Raw genomic sequence first — 9,151 nt, 5'->3', positions numbered from 1 at the left:
GGGAACAGGCGGGGGCGGGTGTCTGTGTGTCCCGGGGGGGGGAACAGGCGGGGGGCGGGTGTCTGTGTATCCCGGGGGGGGGAACAGGCGGGGGCGGGTGTCTGTGTGTCCTGGGGGGGGGGAACAGGCGGGGGCGGGTGTCTGTGTGTCCCGGGGGGGGACAGGCGGGGGCGGGTGTCTGTGTGTCCCGGGGGGGGACAGGCGGGGGCGGGTGTCTGTGTGTCCCGGGGGGGGGACAGGCGGGGGCGGGTGTCTGTGTGTCCCCGGGGGGGGGGGGACAGGCGGGGGCGGGTGTCTGTGTGTCCCGGGGGGGGGAACAGGCGGGGGCGGGTGTCTGTGTGTCCCGGGGGGGGTGGGGGGGACAGGCGGGGGCAGGTGTCTGTGTGTCCCGGGGGGGGGAACAGGCGGGGGCGGGTGTCTGTGTGTCCCCGGGGGGGGGGGACAGGCGGGGGCGGGTGTCTGTGTGTCCCCGGGGGGGGGGGGACAGGTGGGGGCGGGTGTCTGTGTGTCCCGGGAGGGAGGACAGGCGGGGGCGGGTGTCTGTGTGTCCCCGGGGGGGGGAACAGGCGGGGGCGGGTGTCTGTGTGTCCCGGGGGGGGGAACAGGCGGGGGCGGGTGTCTGTGTGTCCCGGGGGGGGGGAACAGGCGGGGGCGGGTGTCTGTGTGTCCCGGGGGGGGGAACAGGCGGGGGCGGGTGTCTGTGTGTCCCGGGGGGGGGGACAGGCGGGGGGCGGGTGTCTGTGTGTCCATGGGGGGGGGACAGGCGGGGGCGGGTGTCTGTGTGTCCCGGGGGGGGGACAGGCGGGGGCGGGTGTCTGTGTGTCCCGGGGGGGGGAACAGGCGGGGGGCGGGTGTCTGTGTGTCCCGGGGGGGGGGACAGGCGGGGGCGGGTGTCTGTGTGTCCCGGGGGGGGGAACAGGCGGGGGCGGGTGTCTGTGTGTCCCGGGGGGGGGGGAACAGGCGGGGGGCGGGTGTCTGTGTGTCCCGGGGGGGGGAACAGGCGGGGGCGGGTGTCTGTGTGTCCCGGGGGGGGGGAACAGGCGGGGGGCGGGTGTCTGTGTGTCCCGGGGGGGGGGGAACAGGCGGGGGCGGGTGTCTGTGTGTCCTGGGGGGGGGGGAACAGGCGGGGGCGGGTGTCTGTGTGTCCGGGGGGGACAGGCGGGGGCGGGTGTCTGTGTGTCCCGGGGGGGGACAGGCGGGGGCGGGTGTCTGTGTGTCCCTGGGGGGGGGAACAGGCGGGGGCGGGTGTCTGTGTGTCCCTGGGGGGGGGAACAGGCGGGGGCGGGTGTCTGTGTGTCCCGGGGGGGGGACAGGCGGGGGCGGGTGTCTGTGTGTCCGGGGGGGGACAGGCGGGGGCGGGTGTCTGTGTGTCCCGGGGGGGGGAACAGGCGGGGGCGGGTGTCTGTGTGTCCCGGGGGGGGAACAGGCGGGGGCGGGTGTCTGTGTGTCCGGGGGGGGACAGGCGGGGGCGGGTGTCTGTGTGTCCGGGGGGGACAGGCGGGGCGGGTGTCTGTGTGTCCGGGGGGAGACAGGCGGGGCGGGGTGTCTGTGTGTCCGGGGGGGGACAGGCGGGGGCGGGTGTCTGTGTGTCCGGGGGGGGACAGGCGGGGGCGGGTGTCTGTGTGTCCGGGGGGGGACAGGCGGGGGCGGGTGTCTGTGTGTCCCGGGGGGGGACAGGCGGGGGCGGGTGTCTGTGTGTCCGGGGGGAGACAGGCGGGGGCGGGTGTCTGTGTGTCCGGGGGGGGACAGGCGGGGGCGGGTGTCTGTGTGTCCGGGGGGGACAGGCGGGGGCGGGTGTCTGTGTGTCCCGGGGGGGGACAGGCGGGGGCGGGTGTCTGTGTGTCCGGGGGGGGACAGGCGGGGGCGGGTGTCTGTGTGTCCGGGGGGGACAGGCGGGGGCGGGTGTCTGTGTGTCCCGGGGGGGGACAGGCGGGGGCGGGTGTCTGTGTGTCCCTGGGGGGGGGAACAGGCGGGGGCGGGTGTCTGTGTGTCCCGGGGGGGGGACAGGCGGGGGCGGGTGTCTGTGTGTCCGGGGGGGGACAGGCGGGGGCGGGTGTCTGTGTGTCCCGGGGGGGGACAGGCGGGGGCGGGTGTCTGTGTGTCCGGGGGGGGACAGGCGGGGGCGGGTGTCTGTGTGTCCCGGGGGGACAGGCGGGGGCGGGTGTCTGTGTGTCCGGGGGGGGGACAGGCGGGGGCGGGTGTCTGTGTGTCCCTGGGGGGGGACAGGCGGGGGCGGGTGTCTGTGTGTCCCGGGGGGGGGACAGGCGGGGGCGGGTGTCTGTGTGTCCGGGGGGGGACAGGCGGGGGCGGGTGTCTGTGTGTCCCGGGGGGGGGAACAGGCGGGGGGCGGGTGTCTGTGTGTCCCGGGGGGGGAACAGGCGGGGGCGGGTGTCTGTGTGTCCCGGGGGGGACAGGCGGGGGCGGGTGTCTGTGTGTCCGGGGGGGGGACAGGCGGGGGCGGGTGTCTGTGTGTCCGGGGGGGGACAGGCGGGGGCGGGTGTCTGTGTGTCCGGGGGGGGACAGGCGGGGGCGGGTGTCTGTGTGTCCGGGGGGGGACAGGCGGGGGGCGGGTGTCTGTGTGTCCGGGGGGGGACAGGCGGGGGCGGGTGTCTGTGTGTCCCGGGGGGGACAGGCGGGGGCGGGTGTCTGTGTGTCCGGGGGGAGACAGGCGGGGGCGGGTGTCTGTGTGTCCGGGGGGGGACAGGCGGGGGCGGTGTCTGTGTGTCCCGGGGGGGGGACAGGCGGGGGCGGGTGTCTGTGTGTCCGGGGGAGACAGGCGGGGGCGGGTGTCTGTGTGTCCGGGGGGGGGACAGGCGGGGGCGGGTGTCTGTGTGTCCGGGGGGGACAGGCGGGGGCGGGTGTCTGTGTGTCCCGGGGGGGACAGGCGGGGGCGGGTGTCTGTGTGTCCGGGGGGAGACAGGCGGGGGCGGGTGTCTGTGTGTCCGGGGGGGGACAGGCGGGGGCGGGTGTCTGTGTGTCCCGGGGGGGGGACAGGCGGGGGCGGGTGTCTGTGTGTCCGGGGGGGGACAGGCGGGGGCGGGTGTCTGTGTGTCCCGGGGGGGGACAGGCGGGGGCGGGTGTCTGTGTCCCCTGGGGGGGGGGACAGGCGGGGGCGGGTGTCTGTGTGTCCCTGGGGGGGGGACAGGCGGGGGCGGGTGTCTGTGTGTCCCGGGGGAGGACAGGCGGGGGCGGGTGTCTGTGTGTCCCGGGGGGGGGACAGGCGGGGGCGGGTGTCTGTGTGTCCCTGGGGGGGGGGACAGGCGGGGGCGGGTGTCTGTGTGTCCTGGGGGGGACAGGCGGGGGCGGGTGTCTGTGTGTCCCTGGGGGGGGGGACAGGCGGGGGGTCGGGTGTCTGTGTGTCCCTGGGGGGGGGACAGGCGGGGGCGGGTGTCTGTGTGTCCCGGGGGGGGGACAGGCGGGGGCGGGTGTCTGTGTGTCCCGGGGGGGGGACAGGCGGGGGCGGGTGTCTGTGTGTCCCGGGGGGGGACAGGCGGGGCGGGTGTCTGTGTGTCCCGGGGGGGGGACAGGCGGGGGCGGGGTGTCTGTGTGTCCGGGGGGGGGACAGGCGGGGGCGGGTGTCTGTGTGTCCCTGGGGGGGGGACAGGCGGGGGCGGGTGTCTGTGTGTCCCTGGGGGGGGACAGGCGGGGGGCGGGTGTCTGTGTGTCCCTGGGGGGGGACAGGCGGGGGCGGGTGTCTGTGTGTCCCGGGGGGGGACAGGCGGGGGCGGGTGTCTGTGTGTCCCTGGGGGGGGACAGGCGGGGGCGGGTGTCTGTGTGTCCCTGGGGGGGGGACAGGCGGGGGCGGGTGTCTGTGTGTCCCTGGGGGGGGGACAGGCGGGGGCGGGTGTCTGTGTGTCCCTGGGGGGGGACAGGCGGGGGCGGGTGTCTGTGTGTCCCTGGGGGGGACAGGCGGGGGCGGGTGTCTGTGTGTCCCTGGGGGGGGACAGGCGGGGGCGGGTGTCTGTGTGTCCGTGGGGGGGACAGGCGGGGGCGGGTGTCTGTGTGTCCCGGGGGGGGGACAGGCGGGGGCGGGTGTCTGTGTTTCCCGGGGGGGGGACAGGCGGGGGCGGGTGTCTGTGTGTCCCGGGGGGGGGACAGGCGGGGGGCGGGTGTCTGTGTTTCCCGGGGGGGGGGACAGGCGGGGGCGGGTGTCTGTGTGTCCGGGGGGGGGACAGGCGGGGGCGGGTGTCTGTGTGTCCGGGGGGGGACAGGCGGGGGCGGGTGTCTGTGTGTCCCTGGGGGGACAGGCGGGGGTCGGGGGACTGGCGGGTCCCGGGGGGACAGCGGGGCGGGTGTCTGTGTGTCCCTGGGGGGGGACAGGCGGGGGCGGGTGTCTGTGTGTCCCGGGGGGGGGACAGGCGGGGGCGGGTGTCTGTGTGTCCGGGGGGGGGACAGGCGGGGGCGGGTGTCTGTGTGTCCCTGGGGGGGGGACAGGCGGGGGCGGGTGTCTGTGTGTCCCTGGGGGGAGGGGACAGGCGGGGGCGGGTGTCTGTGTGTCCCTGGGGGGGGACAGGCGGGGGCGGGTGTCTGTGTGTCCCTGGGGGGGGGACAGGCGGGGGCGGGTGTCTGTGTGTCCCTGGGGAGGGGACAGGCGGGGGCGGGTGTCTGTGTGTCCCGGGGGGGGGACAGGCGGGGGCGGGTGTCTGTGTGTCCCGGGGGGGGAACAGGCGGGGGCGGGTGTCTGTGTGTCCCGGGGGGGGGGACAGGCGGGGGCGGGTGTCTGTGTGTCCCGGGGGGGGGACAGGCTGGGGGCGGGTGTCTGTGTGTCCCGGGGGGGGGGAACAGGCGGGGGCGGGTGTCTGTGTGTCCCGGGGGGGGACAGGCGGGGGCGGGTGTCTGTGTGTCCGGGGGGGGGACAGGCGGGGGGCGGGTGTCTGTGTGTCCCGGGGGGGGGACAGGCGGGGGCGGGTGTCTGTGTGTCCCGGGGGGGGACAGGCGGGGGCGGGTGTCTGTGTGTCCCGGGGGGGGGACAGGCGGGGGCGGGTGTCTGTGTGTCCCTGGGGGGGGGACAGGCGGGGGCGGGTGTCTGTGTGTCCCTGGGGGGGGGACAGGCGGGGGCGGGTGTCTGTGTGTCCCGGGGGGGGGACAGGCGGGGGCGGGTGTCTGTGTGTCCCGGGGGGGGGGACAGGCGGGGGCGGGTGTCTGTGTGTCCCGGGGGGGGGGACAGGCGGGGGCGGGTGTCTGTGTGTCCCGGGGGGGGGACAGGCGGGGGGCGGGTGTCTGTGTGTCCGGGGGGGGACAGGCGGGGGCGGGTGTCTGTGTGTCCCGGGGGGGGGGAACAGGCGGGGGCGGGTGTCTGTGTGTCCCGGGGGGGGGGGGACAGGCGGGGGCAGGGTGTCTGTGTGTCCCGGGGGGGGGAACAGGCGGGGGCGGGTGTCTGTGTGTCCCCGGGGGGGGGGGACAGGCGGGGGCGGGTGTCTGTGTGTCCCCGGGGGGGGGGACAGGTGGGGGCGGGTGTCTGTGTGTCCCGGGGAGGGAGGACAGGCGGGGGCGGGTGTCTGTGTGTCCCGGGGGGGGGAACAGGCGGGGGCGGGTGTCTGTGTGTCCCGGGGGGGGGGAACAGGCGGGGGCGGGTGTCTGTGTGTCCCGGGGGGGGGAACAGGCGGGGGCGGGTGTCTGTGTGTCCCGGGGGGGGGAACAGGCGGGGCGGGTGTCTGTGTGTCCCGGGGGGGGGGAACAGGCGGGGGCGGGTGTCTGTGTGTCCCGGGGGGGGGACAGGCGGGGGCGGGTGTCTGTGTGTCCCGGGGGGGGGACAGGCGGGGGCGGGTGTCTGTGTGTCCCGGGGGGGGGAACAGGCGGGGGCGGGTGTCTGTGTGTCCCGGGGGGGGGGACAGGCGGGGGCGGGTGTCTGTGTGTCCCGGGGGGGGGGAACAGGCGGGGGCGGGTGTCTGTGTGTCCCGGGGGGGGGAACAGGCGGGGGCGGGTGTCTGTGTGTCCCGGGGGGGGGACAGGCGGGGGCGGGTGTCTGTGTGTCCCGGGGGGGGGACAGGCGGGGGCGGGTGTCTGTGTGTCCCGGGGGGGGGGGGAACAGGCGGGGGCGGGTGTCTGTGTGTCCTGGGGGGGGGGAACAGGCGGGGGCGGGTGTCTGTGTGTCCGGGGGGGGACAGGCGGGGGCGGGTGTCTGTGTGTCCCGGGGGGGGGACAGGCGGGGGCGGGTGTCTGTGTGTCCCGGGGGGGGGGAACAGGCGGGGGCGGGTGTCTGTGTGTCCCGGGGGGGGGAACAGGCGGGGGCGGGTGTCTGTGTGTCCGGGGGGGGGACAGGCGGGGGCGGTGTCTGTGTGTCGGGGGGGACAGGCGGGGGGCGGGTGTCTGTGTGTCCGGGGGGGGGGAACAGGCGGGGGCGGGTGTCTGTGTGTCCCGGGGGGGGAACAGGCGGGGGCGGGTGTCTGTGTGTCCCGGGGGGGGACAGGCGGGGGCGGGTGTCTGTGTGTCCGGGGGGGGACAGGCGGGGGCGGGTGTCTGTGTGTCCGGGGGGGGACAGGCGGGGGCGGGGTGTCTGTGTGTCCGGGGGGGACAGGCGGGGGCGGGTGTCTGTGTGTCCGGGGGGGGACAGGCGGGGGCGGGTGTCTGTGTGTCCGGGGGGGGACAGGCGGGGGCGGGTGTCTGTGTGTCCGGGGGGGGGACAGGCGGGGGCGGGTGTCTGTGTGTCCGGGGGGGGACAGGCGGGGGCGGGTGTCTGTGTGTCCGGGGGGGACAGGCGGGGGCGGGTGTCTGTGTGTCCGGGGGGGGACAGGCGGGGGCGGGTGTCTGTGTGTCCCGGGGGGGACAGGCGGGGGCGGGTGTCTGTGTGTCCGGGGGGGGACAGGCGGGGGCGGGTGTCTGTGTGTCCGGGGGGGGGACAGGCGGGGGCGGGTGTCTGTGTGTCCCGGGGGGGGGACAGGCGGGGGCGGGTGTCTGTGTGTCCCGGGGGGGGACAGGCGGGGGCGGGTGTCTGTGTGTCCGGGGGGGGACAGGCGGGGGCGGGTGTCTGTGTGTCCGGGGGGGGACAGGCGGGGGCGGGTGTCTGTGTGTCCGGGGGGGGGACAGGCGGGGGCGGGTGTCTGTGTGTCCGGGGGGGGGACAGGCGGGGGCGGGTGTCTGTGTGTCCCGGGGGGGACAGGCGGGGGCGGGTGTCTGTGTGTCCTGGGGGGGGGGACAGGCGGGGGCGGGTGTCTGTGTGTCCCGGGGGGGGACAGGCGGGGGCGGGTGTCTGTGTGTCCCGGGGGGGGACAGGCGGGGGCGGGTGTCTGTGTGTCCCGGGGGGGGACAGGCGGGGGGCGGGTGTCTGTGTGTCCCGGGGGGGGGGGACAGGCGGGGGCGGGTGTCTGTGTGTCCGGGGGGGACAGGCGGGGGCGGGTGTCTGTGTCCGGGGGGACAGGCGGGGGCGGGTGTCTGTGTGTCCCGGGGGGGGACAGGCGGGGGCGGGTGTCTGTGTGTCCCGGGGGGGGACAGGCGGGGGCGGGTGTCTGTGTGTCCCGGGGGGGGGACAGGCGGGGGCGGGTGTCTGTGTGTCCGGGGGGGGACAGGCGGGGGCGGGTGTCTGTGTGTCCGGGGGGGGGACAGGCGGGGGCGGGTGTCTGTGTGTCCCGGGGGGGAGACAGGCGGGGGCGGGTGTCTGTGTGTCCGGGGGGGGACAGGCGGGGGCGGGTGTCTGTGTGTCCGGGGGGGGACAGGCGGGGGCGGGTGTCTGTGTGTCCCGGGGGGGGACAGGCGGGGGCGGGTGTCTGTGTGTCCGGGGGGGGACAGGCGGGGGCGGGTGTCTGTGTGTCCCGGGGGGGGGACAGGCGGGGGGCGGGTGTCTGTGTCCCCTGGGGGGGGGACAGGCGGGGGGCGGGTGTCTGTGTGTCCCGGGGGGGGGACAGGCGGGGGCGGGTGTCTGTGTGTCCCGGGGGAGGACAGGCGGGGGCGGGTGTCTGTGAGTCCCGGGGGGGAGGACAGGCGGGGGCGGGGTGTCTGTGTGTCCCTGGGGGGGGGACAGGCGGGGGCGGGTGTCTGTGTGTCCTGGGGGGGGAACAGGCGGGGGCGGGTCTGTCTGTGTGTCCCTGGGGGGGGGGGACAGGCGGGGGCGGGTGTCTGTGTGTCCCTGGGGGGGGGACAGGCGGGGGCGGGTGTCTGTGTGTCCCGGGGGGGGACAGGCGGGGCGGGTGTCTGTGTGTCCCCGGGGGGGGACAGGCGGGGGCGGGTGTCTGTGTGTCCCGGGGGGGACAGGCGGGGGCGGGTGTCTGTGTGACAGGCGGGGGCGGGTGTCTGTGTGTCCCGGGGGGGGGACAGGCGGGGGCGGGTGTCTGTGTGTCCCGGGGGGGGGGGACAGGCGGGGGCGGGTGTCTGTGTGTCCCTGGGGGGGGGGACAGGCGGGGGCGGGTGTCTGTGTGTCCCTGGGGGGGAAAGGCGGGGGCGGGTGTCTGTGTGTCCCGGGGGGGGGACAGGCGGGGGCGGGTGTCTGTGTGTCTCTGGGGGGGACAGGCGGGGGCGGGTGTCTGTGTGTCCCTGGGGGGGGACAGGCGGGGGCGGGTGTCTGTGTGTCCCTGGGGGGGGACAGGCCGGGGCGGGTGTCTGTGTGTCCCGGGGGAGACAGGCGGGGGCGGGTGTCTGTGTGTCCGGGGGAGGGACAGGCGGGGGCGGGTGTCTGTGTGTCCCGGGGGGGACAGGCGGGGGCGGGTGTCTGTGTGTCCCTGGGGGGGGACAGGCGGGGGCGGGTGTCTGTGTGTCCCTGGGGGGGGACAGGCGGGGGCGGGTGTCTGTGTGTCCCTGGGGGGGGACAGGCGGGGGCGGGTGTCTGTGTGTCCCTGGGGGGGGACAGGCGGGGGCGGGTGTCTGTGTGTCCCTGGGGGGGGACAGGCGGGGGCGGGTGTCTGTGTGTCCCTGGGGGGGGACAGGCGGGGGCGGGTGTCTGTGTGTCCCTGGGGGGGGACAGGCGGGGGCGGGTGTCTGTGTGTCCGGGGGGGGACAGGCGGGGGCGGGTGTCTGTGTGTCCGTGGGGGGGACAGGCGGGGGCGGGTGTCTGTGTTTCCCGGGGGGGGGGACAGGCGGGGGCGGGTGTCTGTGTTTCCCGGGGGGGGGACAGGCGGGGCCGGGTGTCTGTGTTTCCCGGGGGGGGGACAGGCGGGGGCGGGTGTCTGTGTTTCCCGGGGGGGGGACAGGCGGGGGCGGGTGTCTGTGTGTCCGGGGGGGG

This window comes from Pelodiscus sinensis, chromosome 23 (assembly GCF_049634645.1).
Source record: "Pelodiscus sinensis isolate JC-2024 chromosome 23, ASM4963464v1, whole genome shotgun sequence".
NCBI lineage: Eukaryota > Metazoa > Chordata > Testudines > Trionychidae > Pelodiscus > Pelodiscus sinensis.
The sequence above is the reverse complement of the archived record's forward strand: the minus strand, read 5'-3'. Positions refer to the sequence as shown.